The 26,278-nt window shown below is 42.7% G+C and overlaps 1 protein-coding gene across 1 annotated transcript in view; it reads right to left on the reverse strand.

Annotated features, from left to right (window-relative positions):
- Positions 1 to 26,278, reverse strand: part of clstn2 (calsyntenin 2) — a 133,342-nt gene that overhangs the window by 46,666 nt on the left and 60,398 nt on the right. The gene's annotated exons all lie outside the window — the stretch shown is intronic.

Here is a 26,278-nt window from a genome sequence, read left to right on the forward strand (position 1 = left end):
TGCGCGTGCGTGTGTGCGCGTGCGTGTGGACGTGTGTTGTGTGCACAGGAGATACAAGAAAACAACCATTCAAAATCTTCAAAATACTATTACGGGCACAAGGAATGGGGAAAATCCAATATGAGGATGACAATACATTATATACCTGTACACTAGAATGGGTGAGTACTGTATAGCAACTGAAAAGTTTGTTTATCACTTTGCACCATGTGAACCATTTTAGACTTAATCTGTCAGCTGCTGTAGCATAATTAATTTTGGATCAAACTCGTAGAATTAAACTTGAAAGTCAAAGGCAAAAAAGCAGAGCCAAGACACGCTGCACACACTGTACAATAGATCAGGATATCAATGCTTTCCTGTCCCCATAATTATTGAAGTGATCATGATGATGATTAATTTATAATTTATTATTATTTCAAACCGATTTGTGTCTGAAGGCTAAAATGTTAACCTGCCTGCTGAGTGTTTTGCATTCACCACTTGTACATACAGAAATCTTTCCCCTCAGATAATAAAGGCCTTCAAACCACAAAGCCGAAACCTCCACGTCACAGTGAGTCACACCACAGCACAACAATGGGCTTATTACACATACTGTATAAAAGAAAGCACTGGGGAATCTGTAGCCATATTATCACTGAAGCCGCTAGGAAACCAGTGGGTTGGATATGCATATGAATCTGTGTTAACATGCAGATTCATACAGTGCACTAGAATAGCAGCAGATCACATGAGAAACATCCAAGAGCACTCATAGGCCATCTTAATACCTACACATCCCTCTCTTCAATCAACTAAATGAAAACAAAGATCGTGATCATGCAGGTCTCATACTGGCACACACACACACGCTGTCACTCTCACGCCCACATCTTCTGAGATGATTAACTCTCGACCTTTCCTCAGTGCAGTAATTACTCAAGCAAAAAGAAAAAATGTTGATCTGTTTGGGGGGAGTTTACCAACACTGCAAAGCATACTGGCGATACATTTGACATTTTAAAATCTGTATATTTCAGTTCAGAAAGAAAAAAACATCATCCATCTTTGCTGATGGGATTACTGGCACATCCAAACGGCTGTTTGCTTATTTAAGATGGTGAAGCTCAGGTGGTGGACCATTTCCAGAACTGACTATTTCCTGAATTGATGGGGGGGGGGGGGGGGTGAGTTTACTGCAACGGGACAAGCCTACACACACAACTGACCATTCCAAAATGGATTCAAGGAGCAGGGGGGGGGGGGGGAGTAGGTAAAAGGTAAAAAAAGAAGACTTTAAAAAGGCTCAGCTTTGAACACTCATCTGGGCGTTATTTGCAGTGCAGAGCGAGGATGAGAGAGAGGTGATGTGCTAAAAATAGCTGCGCCGCAGGCCCCGGAGCTGCTCCCCGTTACGTCTCCCACTCCCCCTCCAGGCGACCCCTGTTAAAAAGGGCATTCATTATTCATCTCTCAAAGCCATCAGCATCCAGGTGCTCGCCTGGCCGCCGCCCACTAGCCACTCGGCGACGGCCTTGTAAACTCCCCCTGAACCTGGCGGCGTATCCCCGCGCATCAGCGCTGACAGATCCCACGCTACCCGGGGACACGGGGTCATCCCCCAGCAGCTGAGGGGGCGCTCTTCATCTAAGGAATTCCATTACTGGCTACATCCACTTTTTTTTTTGCAAATTTATTTGCTTTTGATACTGTCCCACCCCCCACCCACCCCCCCCCCATTTTTACCTCTTGATATTTCCTGGAGCCATTTAGATGTATATTGCTCAAGGGTGCTCCACCTAGGATTCAAACCCTTAGCCTCCTGGTTACACACTGGGTTCCATAATCTAAAGGATACACTGCCATCTAAGCCCGATTCATCCAGATAGGAGAGCGTAGTCTCCCTATTGGTTGTCACCCGGGCCCTTTTTCGCTGATAAGACAACTGGTGATGGTGATCAATTTCTTCTGCACAGTACACATTGTCACATACGTGAGGGCATACTTGAAAGACCGAAACAAAACCAGTCCTAGTTAATCGCAAACACTGAAAAAATAAACATTGTTTTCTCTGTTCTTTCGCAGAGTTTCCTCAAATAACTCCCGCAATCCGAGGAAAAGCTCACAGGTTTTCGCTGGCTGACAAGGTGCTTGAGCGGGTGTGGATTTTCTCTTAGCGAATCGGAGTTTGTGTTTGCGCGCGCGCGCGGCGGCGGCGCTCTCAGCTGCCTCGCTGATAACCGCCGCCGCTCCGTGAATCTTCATTAGCGGCTTTCTCGCCCGACGGAGCTGAAAGCCGACAGCCAGGGAGCGCAGGGGTGTGACGGGACGCTGTCGGCCAGAGAAGACGAGCGCGTTAGGGGGGACGCTCCTCAGATCAGACGTCCGGGCCAAATCGCTTTTACCTCTGATTTCACCCGCTCACATCCTAATGTGAAGCAATGGCCTCTGGGCGTAAATTTATCTGAATAATAATAAATGGGTTGGAATGAATTTTATCACCCTCTGTCCCTGAGTCCCGCAGAGAGTCGTGTCACATGCTACTTCATTTAAACATTCAATTCCTACTGAAGCTTAATTAAAATATGATTCAAACCCTAGCCGATAGCTTTGGCATAGGCTACGCAGAACACATACTTCTCCTCGTGAACATTAACCTACTTGTGACAGCAGGGCTCAAACGCAGGACCAAGCATTTGCAACACTGATCATATTAATACATATAATGTAACTGAAGCAACGTGCTCTACTGTTAGCGAGCCAATCACCTTCAGATGCCTGGGAGAAACACCAGTTCAACTGTATGGGTTTTCAGTGGGATTGTGGGATACAACGAATTCTGTGAAACTTCTCAGCAGGTCGTTCGCAGCACAGCCCTAGCTACCAACATTTACATTTATGCTGATGACATACTTCAGTAAACTGAATCCGCTGGAACAGACTGTGGTCTTATTTTAACGTCATTTTTTTTCCCAATTCTGCGAGCAGGACCCCTTTTTTCCTCTTAATGATTTAATGCTGGGTGAGTAATGAGTTGATGCTTTTAGCACAGAGAGAAATAACCTTGAGAACCAGGAAAGCAATGCAATGCTGTATCCAGTGTACAGTGGAGGGGGAGAGTCATTAATTCTGTGAATTGAAAAGCAGGCCTTCCCACGGGATTCACATTAACCTATGGAGAGCACAGGGTTTCGTTATTTATAAATTCCAATTTTTACTGACACGTTTAATGCAGTTATGCGAATCTACCAAGCAAATTAAGTCATAAGCAATAGGATGTTTTCCCTCTTCCACCTCAGAAGATGATTTTGTGTGAGTTTATGAGATGTGTTGTGTTCCTAAAAAAATGAGCCGTGACATCAGACAATAGTCCGTTAACTGGACTTGCAACAAATCAAATTTGACAGCAAATAAAATAAAGGTCAACTTTGTCTAGACATAAATTGTCTAGACAAAGTAAAAAAAAAAAAAACAAGGCTCAAGATCTGTGCTAAGGATATTAAAATGACAGACTACATTACCCATAATTGCTTTGTGCAGACAAAGCCACAATCCTCAGAAGGCTGCTTCAGAAGAGGCTTGATGAGTCAATTGAGGAGCCAATCCTAAGGTGTAAACCTTCATTTTCTGCACATGCCCTGCTGACTTTGTGACCCAGTGTTTACAGTGTTTACTGCTGTAGGTGTGGCAAACCACAAACAGTAACGGAACCAATTTCTTTTAGTTCAAAACAGACTGTTTTGCGCATGAATTTAATGATCTGTAATCACCTCTGCATCATAGCTTTAAGCGAATTCTCCAGCAGGATGACTGCTCTTGCAAAGTCAAACCTTGCTGGGTAATAGTGGAGTTGGCCCCATTTTTGGGTTCTCTCACAGAGCTTCCAACAAGCCTGGAAAGGCACACCAGACAACAGATGGGGACATCTAAAAAAAATAATCGACTGGCTTATAAGCACCAATTGATGGATTTACTGTAAGAGACATTACCGAAGGCAAACCTTTGTTACCCACTGAGGCAAACCTTTGTTTCCCTCCTTTACCTTTTCAATCCATCCCGAAACTGAGGATAAGTAAAAAAACGCCCTGCAATTTGCCTGTCCCGTTCAGAGGGAATATGTACTTCATGTACTGGTGAACTTCGACCCCATGTGCCAATCAGGCCTGAAGGCAGGTAGACTCTTCAGCCAGCAAACATGCTGGCCCCACTCGCTGCCCACCAGCGACCCACCATTGGTGCAACTGTCGGCCGGCTGGAGTTCACAAGTCGCTACCACTGTCCGCAAGCAGACGGCTGAGGCGAGTTGAGATGAAAATTGGCTGTATAAAGAACGCGAAACACTTGGTGAACGATCGCGCGGCTAGCATCCCGCTGTAGAGCCTACTTGCAAGCTGATGGTGGACCGACAGCTAGCGTTGACAGCAGTCCGCTAGGTGCTTGCTTACTGAGCCACATACTGAGCCTCAGCTAATAAATAAATACTAATAAACCGTGTTTGTTAGAACAGGATGCGGGCCAATAAAGCCAAAAATACATGGCAAACAAACTCAGTCATGATTGGACTTTTTGTTGTTTTTGTTGATTTTCCATTCTCATTTTCTCAGCAGTGCTCTCCGTCTTATTTCTCTGTGTACATTTCATTAGAGCTTCACTTGTGTTTAAGTGCTGCAGAAATTAGCTGAGATGGCAGGGTGTTTTTCTTCCTGATAGAAAAACTCCGACCTTGGGAACCGTGATTTCTTTCAGAACAACATTTCAATTCAGTTTCAGTGTGTGGATTCACAAATGCAAACACATATTGCACAATCATCGATACACACACACACACACACACACACACACAGGCACACACTTATGCTCATGCACCAACCTTCAGTAACACCAGTGTTTGCAACAACAGAATGTGTGCAGATCTGAGCGCCATTCTTGATCATATTTCCATTTTCTGCCTCGCTAACACACACTCACAAATGTAACCACACACACACACACACACACACACACACACACACACACACACACACAAACGAGCCCTCCCTTGATGCCCTGCTACCATGAACAGTGGTAAAAGATTGAAAAGATCTAGCACAGCCTTTGTGGTGATTTCCTCTAATTAAACAATGGAGCTAATGTGAAGTGAGGGTTCAGTGATAAAAGCGTAGGACAATGTGAGGTCAACTCCATGATTGAGAAGGAGAGGTGAGATAGGAACTCTGCGTTGATTCTGTGCATACCAATACAGCTCACAGCCACACATTCTCACTCATCTTCTATTTCTCATAAAAACCAATACATTTTAAAATAGAAAATCCAAAATGTAAGCCACAGTATACGAGACAAGTTACTTTAACAATTTTATTTTAACTTCATGATCGCACATGATACACTAAATGCTATACATTACAAAATACAAAAAAGTTTCATAAATGGGATTTCATTTCGTTAAAGTTTTTTTGGTGAGTAAACCCTTCACACAGTGTAGTCCTTTACCACACCTTTTAAATAAAGCGCATCAGCAGGAAGCACATAACCTATTGGGATTCGGGTGACTCACAGATCAACCCCTGAGGCAAAAAGAAAACTTACAAAAAGAACAGAATACCTGATTGATCCCAAAGGGAGACTTTAACTCGCAGGATTCAGTGGAGCAGGATAATAGGCCTATATAATCCACACCATGTTCTACAGCAATGTACGCTGGGCATGACACATGCACTGAAAATAGTTCAGTGGGAAATCAACTCGAACAGAAATGATGAGCGAAATAGGTATAAAATATGCTGATGTACTATCGGAGCGAATTCAACTCAGAACGTGTTTCTGTGCGCTAACAGGCAACGGCAACCAAACAGTCAGAGATTTATTTCAGAAATCAAAGGTACGGCATTCTAGATCAATGTTTCCATTCCTACCGGTACTCATGGATGATGAGAGATGTTAACTATTCCCAGCGCGTTTTACCTGCTAACTGAGGTTGCTATGTAGGGGATCACACACAGTAAATTGTTCAGCGTTAAATCAACTCTCATACGGTAAATTCTACAGTACGATGCTGGAGCACATTTGTTCCCATTTGAACTATAGTTCATTTAACACTGAAAATTTTACTGCTTAAATGTAATGTGTGATGAGTGTCTTTCTGAAGTGACAGCTGGAAAAAGCGAATGTCAGTTTTTCCGTACAGCAGATAGACTAGATTGGCACATTTCACAATCCTGCTGTGCTGACATTTTCCCTAGTATGCCTGAAGTCACGTACGCCTCTTTAAAAAAGATACTCTCAAGATACTGTCCATGAAGACTGTCCTCCGTGAGTTACAGTATGTGTCCTGATGGAGAAACATAACACAATGTCACACAATCACACATACAATCAAAATTTGGCTCACAATCAAATGCAAGCATTTGTTTTTTTTTTTTCTTACATTCTTCACTGGTAAAAATCCACAGTTTCAATAAAGGCTATATGTATGGAATTAGAATTAGAAAACTTGAATTTATTTGTAAGACAACATGAAAACCAAATGTTGTGTCAGGTCCAATGGTATCTCTCCTAGGGTAGATATCAGGGCAGAGGAGGAAGGTGGGTGATTGACCTTGTGATGGGCTATGGACCACAGGGAGTGCTTTCCCACCAAGCCCCTTGATACTATGCAAACGGTGGTAAACTCTAACCCTTAGTGACACCCAGGACCACACGTGGCTAATATTGATAGCTGTCATAAAAGCAACAATACAGCATGGAAAAAATGAACTCTCCTGTTGGAGAGATCATTTAATTCTAGGAACTGCTCGCAATTTAGTGAAGGTCAGGCTGGGGTCAAGAAGACCCAGAAATGGGGAAACTTCAAAACGAAGGGCTGCGGGGGATCGTAATATCAAAGCAACATGTCCCTGGAGAACTGGAGTATGTGTGTTCTTCATACAATCATAGAATCATCCTGATCCTATATATATATATGTGTATATATGGATTCTAGAATAACATGGTTGTACCAGCAGAATGTCACAGCGATGCTTCAGGCTGCTACATTGTTGTTTTATTGTTGTTCTTCCCCTGGCATACAAACTAAGGTCACATCAGCAGAGATTCTAGCAGTTTTTCTTCTTCTGCTATTCTATTCTACTGCCTCAGAAAGAGTAGATTGGTTGGCATTGTCAGAGAGAGATGTTACCCCGTATCACTGTGCGATGACAGCCCATAGGTGACACTGATAAGGCATTAGAATGATTACATTATGCCATCTGGATGTTCCAATGTTTCAGTGTTATGCTGTCAATTAAAAACCTGCACAACAAATAAACGTGATTTCTTGATGTACTGAAAGTGAGGGAGGTCAGGGAAGGGTAGATATATTCTTAGCAAATGGCAAAGAACTGTTAGAACTATAGAACTGTCGCAGAAGTTGGAATAATTAGTGTAAATTAACGTTACTGAGAGCATATCTTTGTTCTGTGCTCTGTGCAGTTGTGTGTGTGCTTTATGCACGTGACTATGAATATCTGTGAGTGTTTTATGTGTGCGGATGTCAGTGTATGTGTATAATATTAATTATAGAATAACGGCCTATGGCTGTGGTGCCCAGCCCAGTGGAGCAGACTGGAAGAAGTCCCACAAGTAAGACTGCGTGTGTGTGTGTGTGTGTGTGTGTAGGTGTGTGCGTGTGTGTGTATGCATGTGTGTGTGTGTGCGTGTGCTTGTGCGTGTGCATGTGTGTGCGTGCATGTGTGTGTATGTCTGATACAATTAAGTTGTATGCTCTTTAAGCATGTACACAGTATGTAAAAGCAGACGGCAGGGTCAGGGAGACCAGCTCACCAGCTCAGAGCAGGTGACGCTTGGTGCGGTAGTGTAGGTAAGGACAGCGTGTGGATGACTGCCACTTGCCAGGTCGGTGCGACACGGATGATTTCCTGGATATACTCCATCAGATGTCCTGCTGGTGTACTGGAGATGTTATACTGCCTTGTCCCACTCCCCCATTAATCCTGCCTGACATTCACTCACACTTCACAAGTTGATGTGACATCCAAGCAGTGGAAGGCCTTGCCTTGTGACTCGCTGTAGATAAGAGCATCTGCTAAACGTAAATTTGAGTTGTGCCCTTGATCTGCATTTGATTGCTTTGCAAACTACCCGTGGCACTTTGAATGAGGATCACCCACCATCAGTGCGTGTACACAGAGAGAGAGAGAGGGGGCGGGGGATGTTTATTTGAAGAACTTCAGGTTTCCTTTATAATAATATACAATAGCCCCATCTAACTAATATAACATGAAGTGCAAAAACATTAAGCACAAATAAAAAATTAAAAATAAGTCAATTACTCACGGATAATACTGAACTTGGGAAGCTTGTGAATAAAAAAAAATAAATCTAGTTGTGTACTAATATTAGTTCAAAGCTACTTTCTGTGCCTCCACAGAGTATCTCAGCAGATACCACTGGCCCAAAGATAGGGGATTGGCCATGAAAGTCTTGGAGGAACACTGATTGTGTTTTTAAGGGGTCAGTGTTAGCCTAAAAAAGCCCTTGTCTGACTGTGCAGAGCATTTCCTGTAAAAACAGCTAAAATGTTTTCCCTCCCCTCATTTAATCAAACATGCCCTCTCCCTGTCAGGCTCGAGACGAATACTGATGAAGAACCAGCTGTCTTCTTCACCAGTAAAACCGTCTCTCCCACGTCTGCGGTTGGCCCGGGGAGATGCCGTTGGCTGGGGTTGGCGGGGAAAAAGAATCCCTGGCAGGGAAAGCAGGAGACAAAGCTGGCAGCCCTGGCCTTTGTTCTAAGGATTCTCTCAGAGGAAAGTGGTTGTTGATAGCGACAGCGAGCTGCGAAGAGAGGGGAATTAGGCTGAATTATCACTCTCCCCGGACACTTTCTGCCTGAATAATGACTCACCATGTTGCATTCCTGTGCGCCGAGAGTTGAAGGCCAGGAAATTACAACCCGTACAACAATTTTTTTTTCTTCTCCCCTCCTCTTGTTTCTCTGTTCCTTCTCTGAATTTTACAGGACATTGTTGTTGAGTGCAGCTGAACAGGAGCCAGATGAATGTTTAGGGGACATCCCCTGTGCATTTTTAAAAAGCTGGACCTCTCCTGAATGTGGTCTCTGTTTTTATTATTAAATCTATGCATCTGTTTTTCACTGGGTATAAATCGGTGCTCAATTAATTTTCTTAATTAAAATGTAAAGATCCTATTGGATGGTCGACAACAACTAAGAAACTCGTTTGCATTTCTTTTCTAATTAAATTTTATGAATAATCAAAATTCCTGTTAAGCTGTTCAAAAATTGCTTATCAAAATATTACTTAAACAATCACAATTAACTGCACAAAGTAGTATGCCAAATCATTACAAATTTTAGCCACATTGACAATTTTAGCTCAACCTGGAGAGGACATAATTCCTGTTCCTCTATCACTGTTAATGGATCGACAGAATCTCCCTCTTGCTCCTCTAAGAGCCCCTTGGTGTGGCATAGCAGCAACCACCTGGTCATGCAGGTTCTCCCTTCACAACATCAGGACAATCCAGCTCTTCCTCATCCAAGAGGCTGTGCAGCTATGTGTCCAGGCACTTGTAATATCTTATCTGGACTATCTTGATGACTGGCTGTTTGATTTACAGGCATCTGTCATCAGGTCCCTGCAACAGGTCCAGAATGCCTAAACTGACACATGCCACTCCACTTTTGAACGCTGTTCACTGGCTTCTGCTGGGTGCCTGAATTCACTGCAAATTTCTCTCAGTGGACCATCTCAGTCAGGAAGGCAGATTCACTGGCTCTATTTCACAAGTGTTAAAGAAACCCACATTTACAGACTACACCTCAATGTTCGCATTTTTTTTTAAAACAACGTTCTCTCCATTTGTCTTGTAGGTCTTGAGACTTGCACATTAATGATGGAACTTAATATGACTGTAACTCTTCTCTAGGTTCTTTGCAATGTCTTGCTCTAGTGCCACTTGTCTACCATGTGAAACGCGCTTTTGTAAGTCGCTTTGACTAAAAGCATCCTCCAAATTACCGTGAATTGTGAACTGAACATTATTTTTTTTTCTCCAGCTACCTGCTTTTAACATGTCATGGACAGGGAACTTACAGTATGGAATCATGAATAAAATATGAACCATCACTTGTAGAATAAGCATATGATGTGACCCGTACACCTATTATTACCTATGCCAATCTGAGAAATAATAATTTTGTCATTGGACAGTGAAGAGAACCAAATGACTCCTCTCTGATATGTTCCAATCACTATCAGAACAGTGATTTCTCACGTTTCTCCTGGCATTTGATAAAACTACGTCTGGCCAACTATAGCTAAGGAAACTGTGGCTGTGTTAGTTACCAGCATGGCGCAGATCCGTTTCACTCTTGGCAAATAATGCTGCTGTAGTGTTCCTCAAGTCAATGGTAAGCGGAAAATGGAAGAGAATGAATTCTCAATGAATCGGAAATTTGTCATGACTGACACAAAAGGCGAAAATGTTGGCAGGAGAAACCTATTTAGGATCAATCTTTTCAGACTATAGGTAATAAGAGGAATCTCTTTATGAGTGCACTTTCCTGAGCCTGCGTTTCATGTTCCCAGAGCGAGGCCCAGCAACACCCTCACACATTGCTAAGTCACTCAACAATAATGTGTGTCAAAATTGTCAGAATCTCTGCTAATATCCTTTCTTACCACGAGGTCACTGGGTTGGCATGGATCTGGGCGTGTAGCACCGAAAGCATTCGGTTTCGGGCTTTTCATCCCTTTCCTGTAATGAATGTTGGAGCTTTTGAAAATCGCAGCGAGGTGAAGGCGGTGAGCTGTTAGTAATTTGTCCTTCCACTTGATCGAAAGGCAGAGTGCACTACTGAGCTTTCGATGTGCCCTTTCAAAGCACACAAAGGGCCGCATTCCATTTAGAAGCCTCCAAAAATCGCAAGGCCAACGAGAGGTAATTAAAGTACACAAAATCAGCGATTAATTCAGCCCTGTCAAATCATCAGGCGGTAATAGAGGAGGAAGCATTAAAACAATAACAACACACGGTATGATAAGTACTGCCATTATCTCAACCTCCCGGCCTGCCCTTTTCACTGAAAATTTGACGCACAGGTGCAAAAAAGCATGTTCTTCCTTTTAATCACAAGTAGCAGCAATATGACTTAAGTTAACATTTACTGTATATCAATTGATATACAATGCATGATGTAGCCAGATATCAAGTGAAGTGAATGTCTGGTTGATATAGTATTGCACGATTTCTGTAAACAGCAAAAACTCAGCAGACAAATGTTGCATTGTCAACATACGGTACCCAGCATCCATTATGACTCAGAACACAATCAATTTATGTAAGAAGTCCAAACAAAGCAAAAAATAATGTATTTATTTTCTTTCTATTCCAAACTGAAAGCATACTTTAGGAAATATATGAAATACTTCTACTATGTTCCACAGAACTTTAGCGATATATTGTAAATTATAAATGTGTGTGTAATGCGACTAACTAGTTTTTTCAATACATTGTAAATACAAAGACTGAAATACTGAAATATTTTGCTGACCGCCAAAGACTAAATCCTGGGGAGGGTGCCCATAGACCATGCAAAAGGGATCAATGGCTTCGGCTCTGGACATCTTAAATAGACTCTGCTCATTATAAACTGATGGAGACTCGGATTTTCTGGAGGCTTCGTAACTGCTTTCTTTTCATTTTTCTGAGTTAATCTTTTCTGGTTTCATATGGTTTTCTTGCACCATTTATTTCTCCTCCTAGTTTATGAGATTGTTTGATTCCATCATTCAGTTTTTTGTAATAGCCTAGTTGAATGCTGTATTATTACGTGTTGCATAATTGCATATTGTATTATATACATATTATACATACTTTCCCTCTAAAATGTATCCTACAAATTTAATATATTTGGCCTAAAAGCCTCTCCCCCTGTCTGCCTGTCTCTCTCACTCTCATAACAGCGCACTTTTCATCTCAACCGATATCCATACTTGGCTAATGTAATATCCGTACTTGGCTAATGTAATAACCTTCAAATAATCAGTAATGTTTTCTTCACAACATGCATTAACGCAATGTATACCGTAAAGAACCACACAGAACCTTTGAGGCGCTGCATTATTCTGGTCTGACGCAGTCCTGTGACAGCCGATTTCTAACAGTGCATGGCATTAATGGCTGGACATTTATTCAGGGTTACTGCCACATTCATCACTGTGATGCAATGACAACATGTTCATCAAATTACAAAATCTTCAGCTCGACATTAACAAGGGTAATGGGGCTGAAATTACTTAGTTATATTAATTACGCCACAGAAACTGACCCCAGCCTCCTTCCATTCATATCTGCTGAAGATAAGGAACTGGGGGAGGGAGGCTTATCCTCCATGTCCTTAATTAGACCAGCATCAATAATTAAGACAATGCCTTTGCTTCTCCGTAACCTCTCTTTTGCCTTGTCCCCGCAGGTAGGAAATAGCTTGACATCTGTCAGAGCTAAAAGGCTGGGGAAAAATAATGACTGTGCTTAAGCCATGACATTACCATTACTCCACGCTAAAAGCTGTCACAAGGCTTCTGCTCCTGCCGACTGCGTTTTTTGAGTGAACAAAAAAATAAAATAAACGCAGTCACACCATCAGTTAATTTCAAGATTTTAGCCATGTCAGAGATATACAAACACACAGCAGCATCAGATCGGATAGCAATTAATGGCAGTACTGGACCGTATAGTGCTTTAATGTGTTGTGAGCAAAAAAGACTAACATATGATGCAAAGCAATACGCAAGTTTCCTCATGTCAAATATTTTACATAAATACGTCCTTCACAGTTGATATTTCTGAAGTCTCAGAGTTACAGTATCCTTCAAAAGTATGGAAACAGCAGTGTGAAATTTATTTTTTGCTATATATGTAGGCATTTGGATTTGAGATCAAAATATGAATATGACAATAAGTTCTTATTTCACTGCATTTACATGTGTATATTTGTTACCATTTTACAGAAGCAACTGTTTTTGTGTTAAAGTATACGTACTGTATAAAGTTCAGTCTATAGCAAAAAATAACAATCTTACTCTACCGTTCCCATACTTTTGGAGGGCACTGTATAATGAACCATTGCTGATATAAAGCTACAGCAGCAAAGCACTGGATCAAAAGGAATAAAAATATTACAACCACAAGAATGAAGTAGCTTCAAACTTTACATATTTCACTGTGATCTCATTCAGTACCTACCATTTTGAGCACCTCACATATATTATTTTTACTGCTGGCTATTAATCTGCTCTTAGTGTGGCAAATACTACGTGCAACAACTCTTCCAAAGGAGACAGGGTGCAGCCTGAGCAGTGACCACCTTCCTTGTCCAATGATTGAGCGCTTCACAGTTAATCAAAAGGGGCAGAACTGCTGACGCGGGGATTTTACTCATGACACGTAAGTTTATCTGACACTACTGATGAAAGATCAGTCTCTGTATTTCATTTTTACAATGCTTCAATGCACTTGATGCCCTGTATGACTCCCCCATGCCCCCCTCCCCCCAGCACTGGCCCCTCCCATCCTCAAATCTAGTTCATCACACGTAACGTGACAAACATCCAAGCTGGTTTTTCCCCTCATTACTTTTCAGGCAGAGGAAATCAGGAAATCCTTGCAAGGGATTTACACTGAAGCCCTTTCCGATACGTTTTTCAATTATTCCGCTCGCCAGCACCCAATTGTTAGATTCACTTCTATACACTGGTTTTAAAGCCCTGAGAAATTAAAACTGGAGGCTGATCTCAATGCAGTAACAAGCAACATTTTATGCAAAGGGACTTTTCTCCAATTGTTTGAGTCCGTGTAAGTATCACACTGAGGTTCTGTTATATTCGTGTAATTTCATTACTGTGATTGAACACTGGTTTTTTTCTCTTTTGCCCCTGAGCGCTCTATGAAACACCAGCTGTGAATAATGGCTCACCGCAAAGATCTGCATTCATTCACACATTCAGTCAGGAAAATTAATTACATCAATGAATTATGTGTTATTTTATGCAGAGTTCCTCAGCACTCCTTCATGCATATTGATTAGGAAGAACATAATCCTGGAGTTTCCTTGTTCCTTGTTAATTAAGAAGCATCTGAGTACTGGATTAAGTAATCGATCAGTGATCTCTGGGCCAAATATCAAATTATTAATGCATTCTTTTATTAACTCTGATTATCCCTGATAAATAGACTGAGTAAACACGCTGACACCTACTAATTATTTGCGTACAAGTTATCTGTGGATTCTGGGCATTGCCAGGTAGTTGGTTGCCTCTGATAAGACTTTGATTAAAGCACACTGTATGTGGGAGCCTGCCATGTCATGGCGGATTCGTCATCATTTGTTAACACGTGTCAATCTGTCTCGACAATACTATATAAACACAAGGGCCTGTTTGCCATCTGGCTGATACACAGGGTATCATAGGACATCCTCCGGGCTCGAGATGCAACCCATATTCCAATGCATTAAGGACTCCGCTTCCATACAGGAATGCACAAGAGCCAGAGGAGTAAGCATCAGGGCAGCAGTTTCACAATGACTCACAATGTCACGGTGTCGCTACGGCATTGCTGTAAAGTTATGACATCCACATCTGCTGGTTACCTACTGGTTAAATACACTCAGTGAAAAATACATGACCTTCCTGCGGGCAGTAGATTTGTCAAAGCGAGGAAGACAAATCCTTGATAAATATTAAGGACATCACGTGTGTCCAAATCTCTCTTTTTCATTATCGCTTGCCATGTTGAACCCTGGATCTGCACTCAGCCCCTCAAAAGATGAGAGGGGGAGGGGTGGGGGGAAGGGGGGGGGGGGGGGGGTTGGTGATTGCGATCTAGGCCACAGCCTTTGGATACGTTCAGCCATTTTTAGAGTCAATACAGAGGGAATAAGAGAATTCCATCACAGGTGATGTGAAGGCAAAATCGCCTGCCTACCTGCACTTCTCCCGCTCCCAAGGAGGGACGTAAATATTTGAAAGACGAGCGAACGAGGTGCCCTGCAACCCACCCCAGGCATGGCGAAGAACCCCCCCCCCCCCCCCGCCGCTGACAGCACCCAGCTGACGTTTGAGCACGCATCGCGCTTCTGTGCTCCGTGGACACACTTACCCCGGGAAACAAGCAGAGCTTCCATTGGTTTCCTTACCCCTTAAAGAGCACTTACCTCCGGCGTTTCTCTGAAAGAATTATCAGCGGTTTACATCACGTTTGCCTTGGAAGACGTATCTCCAGCCGGAGACTGAAATGAACGTCCACTTATAGAAATGTCTGAATTCGCAGAGGCGTTCCTGAGGGCACTGGGCGCCTCCGTGCACGTGCTCTTAGGAAGCTCCGTCAAAGTCCTTCGGCTGATGTGCTTCTCAATTTTCAGCGCGTGCTTTGCATGTGCCAAGGTGACTGCGGCTGTTATTTTTGGAGGGGATGAACTGAAAAGTCTATCAAATTTACCCAGTAATGCATTTAATTGGCAGGTTTCACCTTCCCTAATAAATAAATAAGCTGGGTGTAGACTGCTATGAATTCAAACTAAGTTTGCCTATGATATTTCCTTGATGTACCAAGAACAGAGTAAATTGAGTGATTTATAAATAATAAGTGAATCTGTACGCTTGACCTCTAGAGTTAATTTTCTCATAGAACCATTCTAGGGGCCCTTTTTTACTACTGGGAGCTTAAGGAAAAATATGGCAGAGGAAGAGGAAGAGGGATAAACAGATTGGACATCACTTTATGATGTCACTTCCACAGTCCAATGTCACTGACCTTACAGGTCCTTATTAGCTTCAAACCCATACGAGAAATGCTCTGGTACCTATCCAATGGTCTATAAACATTGCTGAGATGAGTTTGAAAAAGCAATAAATAAAAATGGTAAAAATGACTCAGGCAATTGAAGAGACCTCTACCGGGTACAGTGGCTCTGCACCACACGGGAGTCAAATGAAAAACCGGCCAATTGCAACAACCCGGTTTCCAAATGTCGCTCGCCCCCGCTTGCGCTCCTTCCCTCCTTCAGCAAGCGTGGTCTCGCGCCGAGGCCAGAAGAGACGCGGCGATGTGAACCCCGGGGCCGAGGGGATGGGCGCGTGAGGTGTCACGGAGCGGAGACGGCGAAATTGAGAAATCTTGCTGAGCTGGGGGATGTACCGCGCGGCGGTTCCATTTTACGCCTCCGCGAACAAGGTGAACACAGTCCAGGAGATATGCAAATACGCCTCTAATTGGACTGTCATTGGACCGTCGTACTCCCGTCAAGCCCACGGTGGTGGAGGAGACAGAACAGACAGATTGGGCCCAGCTGCCGCCGTTATACATTTCATTAAACCGTTCAGTACGTATCAGACCTCGGGTCAGCGCACCAACCTTGAATGATGCTTATACCAGCGTCAGAGACGACTAAATCTGCCCATATCTGAACGTCGTCCCTCTCTCATCAACTCTCTTTCTGTCTGTCTCTTTCCCTTTCTCTCCACCCCCCCCCCCCCCCCCCCATTCTCAGTTTTTATTTCTGTACTGGAACTCACAGGCTCAGCTAGCTCAAGCTCAGCTAATTGACTGAAGAAACAAATGCTAGCACACAATCGGTTAATCTGTTTTTCTCCCTACGTGAGTCGCAGAGAACCACCTACTTTTGGGCGGTGTAGCATAGTCGTGAACATGAACTCAGGGAATGGAGCTGCAGGCTTCACACCACTCAATCTCTGCACGACAGTAACAGTTGGGCTGAATGTGGTGTAGCTGGAAGCGGGACGCAATGTGCTACATCCAGAGGATTTAGACATGTACACTGGGACTGCAATCTGTGCGCCACAATCCTGGAAGTTTTAATGCATCACACTGTGGTCTAGGAAGAGAGACGGAATCAAAATGAAAGTCAGACCCGCCATTTTATCTGTTTTTCCCTTTCTGCTTTGAAGTAATTGTCTTTCTCTGTCATATATACAACACACAGTAAACTCCATAAGGTTTGGGACAAAGGGATAGTTTTTTTCTTGATTTATCTCTGTACTCCAGAATTTTACGTTTGTAATCAAATGATTCAAATGTGATACAAGTGCAGAAGGGTATTTTTTTATATACATTTTAGTTTCCCAATTTAAAGTTTTGAGAACTTTTTCATACATAGTCCCCCCATTTCAGGGCACTATAACATTGGAACAAATGGCTTTACGGGTGTTTCTGATTAGTCTGGTGAGTTCAATTGTTTCCTTAGTGCAGGTATAAGAGAGGTTTCAATATCTAGTCTTGATTCCAGGCTTTTGATTTCTCTTGGAGTCTGTTATAGGCATTTGTCAACATGAGGACCAAGTTGTGCCAATGAAAGTCAAGGAAGCCATTATGAGATTGAGGTTGAGAAATAAAAGATTAAAGCAGTCAGAGACACAGGCCAAACCTTAGGCTAACCTAAATCAACAACATCATGGAACACATTGGAACATCATGAAGAAGAAACAGAGCACTTGGTGAGCTGAGAAATGGCAATATAAATGCGTCACCGTTGGGTACTGCTGTACCAATTGCAGGAATGCAGTAGATTATTGACAGAGGGAACATATCCTCCATCTCAGAACTGATGCTGCTCATTGTTTTAACTGAACTTAACTGAACTGTCTAATTTAAAGGAATGAGGAAAAGAAAGCTAGATGAATTTCATCTTTGTGGTACGGGCCCTCGACAGGAACAAAACTCCATGAAACACCATGTGCGTGGTTCAAAGAATGCCGGAACAACATTCCGACCCCGGCAACAAAGATCTGTAAGCATAATTTGATTTAGCACAGCTCCCGAAATACCCTCACTGAACACAAATTACAGAATCATCAAATTGATATATGAAGAATGAGAGAACAGCAGAACTTAACTAGCCAGGAGAGGAAGGAGACACATCCAGCCCTGGATGTTTCAGTAGAATTTAATGAAGGAGGCAGCAGTGAGATGATCCCTTCATTAGAAGCTTCTGTGCTTGTGCTGAGTTCTGTGTGAATTGAATACGTGTGTTTGTGTGTGTGTGTGTGTGTGTGTGTGTGGGAGGGGGGTTGTGGGCGTGTGCTATAAATCAATGCTCATGATTTATCTGCACAATGAAAAATTATAATCTCTCTCACACTGAGAATTATTAACAGGGCCAGGTGCATGGAAAGAAAGCCAATGCATGGAAGGAACACCAGAGAATTCAAGGACAGACACCAGCTCAATAGCGTCTGCTTTCATCTCAAATACCTTTCCTTAGAAAAAGAATCCTTCATCTACCCCCCCCAAATCCTCCCCCCCCCAACACACACAAACAAACACATGCACACACACACACACACACACACTTTGTAAACTACTTATTTGGTGTGAATGCCTTGGACTTCAGATGACTGATGATGTCACTACAAAGAGAATATTAAAACCAATGGTAAACGGTGTGGCCTATTGTTGCCAAAACTCCCATGGGTGTGGCAATCTGTCTTTAATCTGTGTCCTGCATCCAACAGTTCTTCACCACTAGCAGCAGCTGAGCTCTTATTACAATCAGCAGTGTGGAGCAAACTACCAGCACTATATGCACTCCAGACTCCAGAACAGGTGACTTGTGCTTAAGATGCAAAACCTGACAGTCATAATGCATCCATACACGCTATAGTGACATGGTAATGGTTCTATGAAAATCCTGGGTGCAACTGCTAAAGAAGCCACAACTTCACCATACGAAAAAGAGCTCAGACAATACCCAGCATAAACACACAAAGAAATTAGATATAGAGGTAAGATATACGGCTTCCTGCAAAACAAACATAATATGCAGTATTGATTTGTTTCATATATTAATACAGGAAGTCAGTCTGGATTCGGCTTTGTTCGTATCAAACATAACCTTTTACACCGTTTAGCATCTCCCCTCCCCCCATCCCCCCGCCCCCTCTCTGCACTAACAGACGGGCTGTGTTGACAGTTGCTTTGGCCAGAGGTGCAGAAAATGAAAGGCTTGAATGTGTCCAGCAGGGCTCATTTACGGCACTATTGATTGAACCTATGCATTGAGTTCTCATTCAAGTAATGGTTTATGTTCAAGATGTATGCATCTCCATGCACTCTCTGAGGTATTCATTATAAACAAAACCACAGCAAAGCCAAATAACCTGATATCAATGTTCTTTTTCCAGTGCAATAGATGCTTCATGTTTCTCTATGCAGCTGATGTTAATAAACCACTCGTCCATATGCAAATTTCCAAGCAATTTAAGGTTTAAAGGGACTAGGCCACACTTTTGAAAGAAATTGACTTATCCAGATTAGGGCTAGCCAATCAATTATACATAAATATCAGGATCGAGCACCCAAATGGACAAGTTGTGGATGATGAATGTAAATAGGCTTTGTGGAAAGTAGTATTGATTTCGATTTGTCACTTCTTGTTGGACGTTCGTGCATATTGGTAACTGATGCCATTTGGATCATACGTGCAATCATGATCATTCTGGTTGGAAATTCTGAGATTTTTTATTGAGAATTATTGATTTGTGCTAGAATAGATTTCCTCACTTAAAATACATCACTAATCTTATCCGTGACAACTATGGCATCAAGATCTTTGAAAGGCTTAAATTGTCAAGAAATGTGAGCTCCCTGGTCTTTTATATGTACATTTTATTGAGAGTTTACATTGGAAAAATCTTTTTTGTTGTTTTTGGATCTTTAAAAAATTTGTGTACATATGTGTAATGTATAAATGTTGATCTAATTCATTTATTTCACTGTAATACATTTTTGAAATTGTACAAAGGGTGTATTTGACTCGTTATCAATGCTTTAAAATGAAACTGGGGGATGAGCTTAGTGATAGTTTCCCTCTGGTGCTATACAAATTTATACACAGATTCTGGGAGTAATGTGCTTTGGATGTGATCTATTTTTGCAATGGCAATCTCCTTGAATCAAACTTATGCTTGAGACTTTTTTTTTTTTTTTTTGGTTTTGTTTGGTTCTTACCATTCCATAACACACGTAGCACACTGCCACAACATTCCACATCTTAACATCTAGTTTAAAACCCTCTGAAGAGTAGGTTTTTTTGGATTTCTAAAAAACAATTATGAGTCTTCTATGAGTCTATGGGTGTTCTAGAACTCCATTGCTTTCAATTACTAGTAATGATTGTTACATCAGCTTTGAAATGTTCAGTTCAGTTCAAGAACATTGTAATCACATATTTGTGATAGCACACCTTAAAGGGTTAAAAAAGATTCAGTAGAGGAGTAGCAGTAGAGCAGGAGGGCTACAGCGACGATGGAATAATCAAAGACATATCATGTCTCCAGAAGACATTCAACGCATTTTCTGAAACAAAAGCCGTGGCTCTTCAAGCTGCCTGTAGCTATAAATACTCTGGCTTTGTGTACTGTCATAATCTAATGTTTAAAAAAAACAATAAAATGAAGCAGCTGCTTGAAGGGTAAGTAAACATACTGCATACTCTTGAAAAACAGAATACAACTTCTGGATGAAATAAAGCCTGCTTTATTTAAGCACACTTTGAGCTGGTCCACTGTATTATAATAACTGCAGAGCTGAATTATTGCCATGGAATTATTTTCTTGCTTCTTTTCACTTCAGCTGGTATTTCTCTTCAGCAGGTATATAATACGAATAGATAGCAATACAATAGCAACACAAATTTTTATATTTTTCAGTAATAAGGTCTTACGACTAATAGTGCTATGCAAATAGCTTCAGTATTGATACAGATGCTTAATAAATGTATATTTTTTCATACAAATAGTTTATTATTTTTGCTCAGCATTAAGAAATCATTAGACATGATATTTAGAAGGCTAGGGTTATCAACTGATCAACTCCATACAGGCTACAATCAAGTACTATGGCTGTGTCGCAGATGCTCACATCTCAAGCACATATCGCAACCATGTGCCAAAATCTTTACTGTTGAGAAAGATCTTGGTTTACTTAAAATGCCATAACATGCCAGACAAATGCTTTTTGTCCCACAGTTGAAATTGATACCACCTCCGCAATTAGCGGTTCCTTCCATTTACTGCAAGTAGACTCTGAAAGGATGATGGGAAAATCAATGTGTTAATGTGCCCATCTATGCATGTGCACGGGAGCGTGTATCTGAATCAGCACGTTTCCTCTCAAAGGGCTTTCTCTATGCTTCATGAGAACATTAGTCTCTTCACCCTCCAGCTAACCCCGCACATACAGCCTGATGCCGTCCCTGGCTAGCGCGCCGCACAGAGACCAAGCAGAAGGGAGGTGGAGAGGGAGGACTTGGCGGCGCTGCTCAATGCTCAGCACCTGTGTCACCCTGAAAGATGTGATTAACAGCTCTGATGGCTGACACACTGAGGGAGATTATTAATACCCTCAAAAAAAAAACAAATCTTTTGCGTTTTTTTAAAGGCCTGAACACAACACAGGCAGATCCTGAGAACTTCTCTGTTGGACACAGAGGGTGAGAAGTGCAGGCGAATCGAAGGCCCAAATTTACATCACTTCCTGCAGGAAGTGATTTTCTCTCCATTCAGAAAGAACCTTTTCTCCAATACGTCAGCCTGGTGCCAACCTTACCATTCATTAACCCTAGACATTAATTACAAAAAACATTGATTGATCAGTGTTTGGAGACATATACTGCTACTGTTTACTGGCTGAAACAAGCACTACATGCTGTGATTAACACCAGTTTTTCATTGCTTTTAAATAGTTTAATAATCAATGTGGCACTTTGTCGCACACAGTGTAGAACTTTTGATATGGATGACTTAACTTAAAATGAACAGTGTATGTATTGCACTCGCTCACGTAAGAAAACTGACCCAAATTACCATCCGTCTATGGCCTTAGCGTTTGCTTATTATTTTGTCAACAGTAAAAACACGATTAGCTCGGTATTGTGCATTTATCACTTGTCGGACCGTATTTCACTCTTGATAAACGGCGAGTGCGGCCGGCTGCGGTCGCTGATGGAGAGGAAAAGGGGGCGCGGGGAGCGGCATCGCTCACTGTCTGCGGAGGGGAAGTCACGGCGCGCGACCTTCTGCGTCGGTCAAACAAGACGGAGCGCGGGGCCCAGGGGAACGAGATACGGTCGAACGAGAGAAACGGGCCACGGCGATTCGTCTCTCTCTCTCTCTCTCTCTCTCCGAATTTGGCTAACGGCGTCGGCGCTTTCATTACACGCGGCTTTATCCGATGCTACGGAACGCACGCGGCCTGGGCGCGGCCGCTCAACCAAGCAGAGCCGCTCGACCGAAAGAGGCGGTTACTCTCCCCGCCGTCATTATCTCTTACTGCATAGCGCATTTTGGCCCGTAATGTGGCCTAATCACATATGCAGCGTGAAGACTTGTCCAAGCGAAGGCATTTTTCATGGTTTTGAGGCTGTTAAACTTGACTTTATCTTTATTTGGCAGGCTTCCTTATCTTGAGTGACATGCTGAGCGAGGTGTCGTCAGTGTATTTCCGCACAGGGCCACATATAGACAATATAAGTGATAGCTCAGACCGAGGGCGAAACATTAAAGGCGTTAGGGGTATAGGGGAAGGGACATAAAAGGGAATTAATTGGATTGAGAATACGTGACTCCTCTTTCCAATTAAAACCTCACGCATTATTGACAATGACAAATGCGATGAATAATAACAGAGCGGGATTTGTTAAGTACGCATTAGGCCTGTTCTTCAATCACTGAGACGACGAGGGGCTAATTAATCAAGTCTGATTATCCTCCGAGTGGGCCGGGCCCGGCGCGAGGGGTGTTTGTTGATATTCGCGTGCTCGTTTGGCGGAGTTATTAAATTAAGCCTCCACTGGAAATCAAATGGCCTCGCACTGTTCCACTCTAGCTGTTATCCTCCCGCGAAAGGACAGAAAATTCCGTCGGGAAGGGGGTGGGGGGGGGGCCTGGTCTGACTGAGGCTTGGAGCGTTGGGTAGCCACCCAGCGGGTGTGCACAATGTCAAATGAAAGTGAGGCGAGAGGAGAACAGCCTTTTGACTCGCTTGTATCATCGCTTATCACTTCATCACGTAATGGTGACATAAGAGACAAGTGTCATTCACACACACACACAGCTCAAAGCACAAGGTGATGTCAAAGCGATTGCCAGGGTCAGGATCAACAGCTAATAAAACAATGTGAAACATGTCTAAACATTATGTCGAGACAGCGTTTGAAACTAAATTAGTTGTGGAATATCACACGCATACACCCGGTCTACCTCTCTGTGGTTAAATTCACAACTTTCAAGTTGCAAGTGCACCAAGTATTTAGCAGAGATGAATAAATACTTAAAACCTGCCATCTGCTGAACGCATACAGTATGCATAATGAAGGTCCATGCCTGCAAGCATATCAGCTTTCATTAATAACAGCTAGAAAAGATAAAGCGCATCCAATTAACAGAAATATAAATTACACCCACCAAACATATCATATCATATTAAGGAAAATGAATTATTCAATAAATAATCACCAAATTAAGAATTAAAAGTTTGTTAACATTTAATGAATAGGGAGAGTTGGGTTGTTGACATGAAAAGGCTTCAAGAAGCTGAAGATACCCTGAAAAAAAAGTCTTAACTCGCACTCTTTGTCTTGTAATGAGACTTAAAATCTTTTTTTTTTCTTCCAAGTAGAAAATAATAGCTTGTTTTAAGTTACTGTTTGCTTGAGAAGTGAAATTTTCTTATGCCATTGGCAAATCATGACGAGTTTGAATCTGTCTGACCTCATTGGCAATAGTTTACTTACTTAGCAAAAATATGAAGACTAAAATACTTGAGATTTTTTGAGTATGGTGCTTTGATGTTGGGATGGTATAAATGCTCGTTTACATGATGTAATAGCTGCGAAAAAGGCTGCAGAACATAACAAGCCGCACAGTCCTGATCTGTTTACTATCCTTCTAGAATCAGAAACCCGATGATTCCAGAAGTTTCCAATGGTCTTTTGAGGAGTAATTGGACCGTAAGGGAAGACATGGAGAGCACGTCGGGACGCGCAGACAGAGATTGCTATCTGTTGGCAGCGCTATGCAAAAGTCCTCTGACGAGTGCCGTTACCGAAAGCCGGCCAAAGTGAGGCATAAACGCCATATCACTCCAGCTGACATACACTGCTGCTCTATCCGCTCAGATTAGCACCGCCAATCTGGGTGATATAAATACAACATGACAGGCCGGCAGACAGATACGCAGAACGGCGATCGCGGTGATGTATTGCACGGGGCCCCGAGTGCTTTTTGAGGTTTCTCGCGGTTGTTGTTTTTGGACGCATTTCTTCGGATTCAAGCTGTGCTCAAATTGAGGATAAATACCCGTCTGACTATTGAAATTGGCAATCAGGCATTTTACGTCTGCAAAATCAAGTTTACAAATGTCTCCTTAATTTCCCGAACGAGGCCCATCGGAAACCATGAGGCGTGCGTGCTGGCGTGCCGCTCGCTCTCAGAGGAAATCAGATGCCACCGGGGGGAGGAGGCCGTTGGTTAATCAGCGTGATTTAGTCACTCAACAGGCAAGCCTCACGCTGAGACACCGAGGGAGAAGAATCTCCCACAGAGACAGGCTTGTAGATAATCGGCTTGTTTTGTCTATCGTTCCGTCACCCTCCGTACGGTTTCGGATGCTCGAGGGGCGTAGAGACTGTAGGCCGCCTTTCATGTTTCTCATTCTAAAAATCCTCTGTGCGTGTTTGCGCATGTGTATTCGTTTTTATTTATTTTTAACTAGGCTTTAGCGACAATGTGTCGTCCCGATATAGAATTCCTAGTCCCACTTCTGCAACACAGGTGCACAGCCAGACAGGGGGAGAGTTGCAGGTTCATCCACTCCCCCCAACATCAAGTTACAGTACTATTAAGTGTTAAATGTCTCACCAGTGGCCAATTCTGAGTATCTGTGCACAGTCTGGCACTATGCATCTCCCCTCACGCTCACGAGTATGACAGCTGCAGCAAATAAAGTTTGTGCCTCTGTCATTATGACAAAGATTTCTCACACAGCACGCCATGTGCAAAATTAGGTCACATTTGACTGTAGCGAGCTCCAGCATTGATCGCTAATGTTAGAATATAGCGAAACGTGTAAAGGTCACCAGCACTCTACGGCTGTAACATCTCCTCAGAAATTGCCACTGGAAATAAGCACTCGAAACGACGGAGGCAGCCAAAATGGAAAACATTTAGGTTGTGTTCAGATCAGTGCACACCTTTAAAACAAGACATATAGTTTTACGACTCTGTGTGAATGTGTGAGTGAGCAGCAAATTTACTTGCTGCATTGGGAAACTGTTATAGGAGGCAGCTAGGCAACTTAGGAGCTAGCTTGCAAGATAAAGCTGTGTTAGTCGTAGTAAACCCTGTTGTTTCCAGGCTAGCTCTATGCCACCATGAACTGCTGTCATCTACCTTGCCAGCTAGTGTACTGACGACATGGCTGACCATTGAAGCTACATTCAGTTTGTAATTATTTCTTGATTTCACATATTTAATGGCCAATAACAAATAACTACATTGTGATTAGGTTTAATGTGCAAATTCAAGACTGCAAGCACCTGCTAGCCCACTTGCAGTTCTTGCAGCATGAACCAGAGACAGCCTTGCTGACTAAGACCCCTTTTCCTGGGACGGGTGCTTAGGTGGCACCCTATGGGGCTGCCAGGCACAGGTATGAACAGCTTGCAGCCCATCTCTCTAGTTACAGTGTATTATATGGATAAAAAGAGCGGTGCACCCTGGGAAAGCACTCTTAGAAGGAAGGAGGTCACGTTCCTCGTGAGCATAAAATAGGACACACTTTGCCTTGTCTTTCTTGTCTTTACTTTGTCCTTGTCTTTTTCATTGCTTTCCTTTTCTGTTTCTTTTTTTTTTTGGATTATCTCCCTTCGTCTCGCTCTTGCTGTCAATTCAAATTCTCTTTCTGTCTCTCTCTCATTTGTGCATATGGATCTATCCTCTCGGCAACAAAGCACGGGATTTTCACAATGAAGCGCACCCCCCTTCATGTGACTACAGCTCCCGGCAGAAGAGCCGAAGCTTAGCAGACACAATGTAGCGCCGCTCTGTCTTCCCTCTCTCTCCTGCAGAGAGATTAATGGCTGGAGCGCAAGTGTAACTCTGGCCTAGATAACAAATTAGCAGAGGGGGCTGCTTTTTTTTCTGTCGTAGTTTGTTTTCTATGCCGGAGTTGTCATTCGCGGTGATGTGATCGAGAATGC

This window comes from Anguilla anguilla, chromosome 6 (assembly GCF_013347855.1).
Source record: "Anguilla anguilla isolate fAngAng1 chromosome 6, fAngAng1.pri, whole genome shotgun sequence".
Taxonomy (NCBI): domain Eukaryota; kingdom Metazoa; phylum Chordata; class Actinopteri; order Anguilliformes; family Anguillidae; genus Anguilla; species Anguilla anguilla.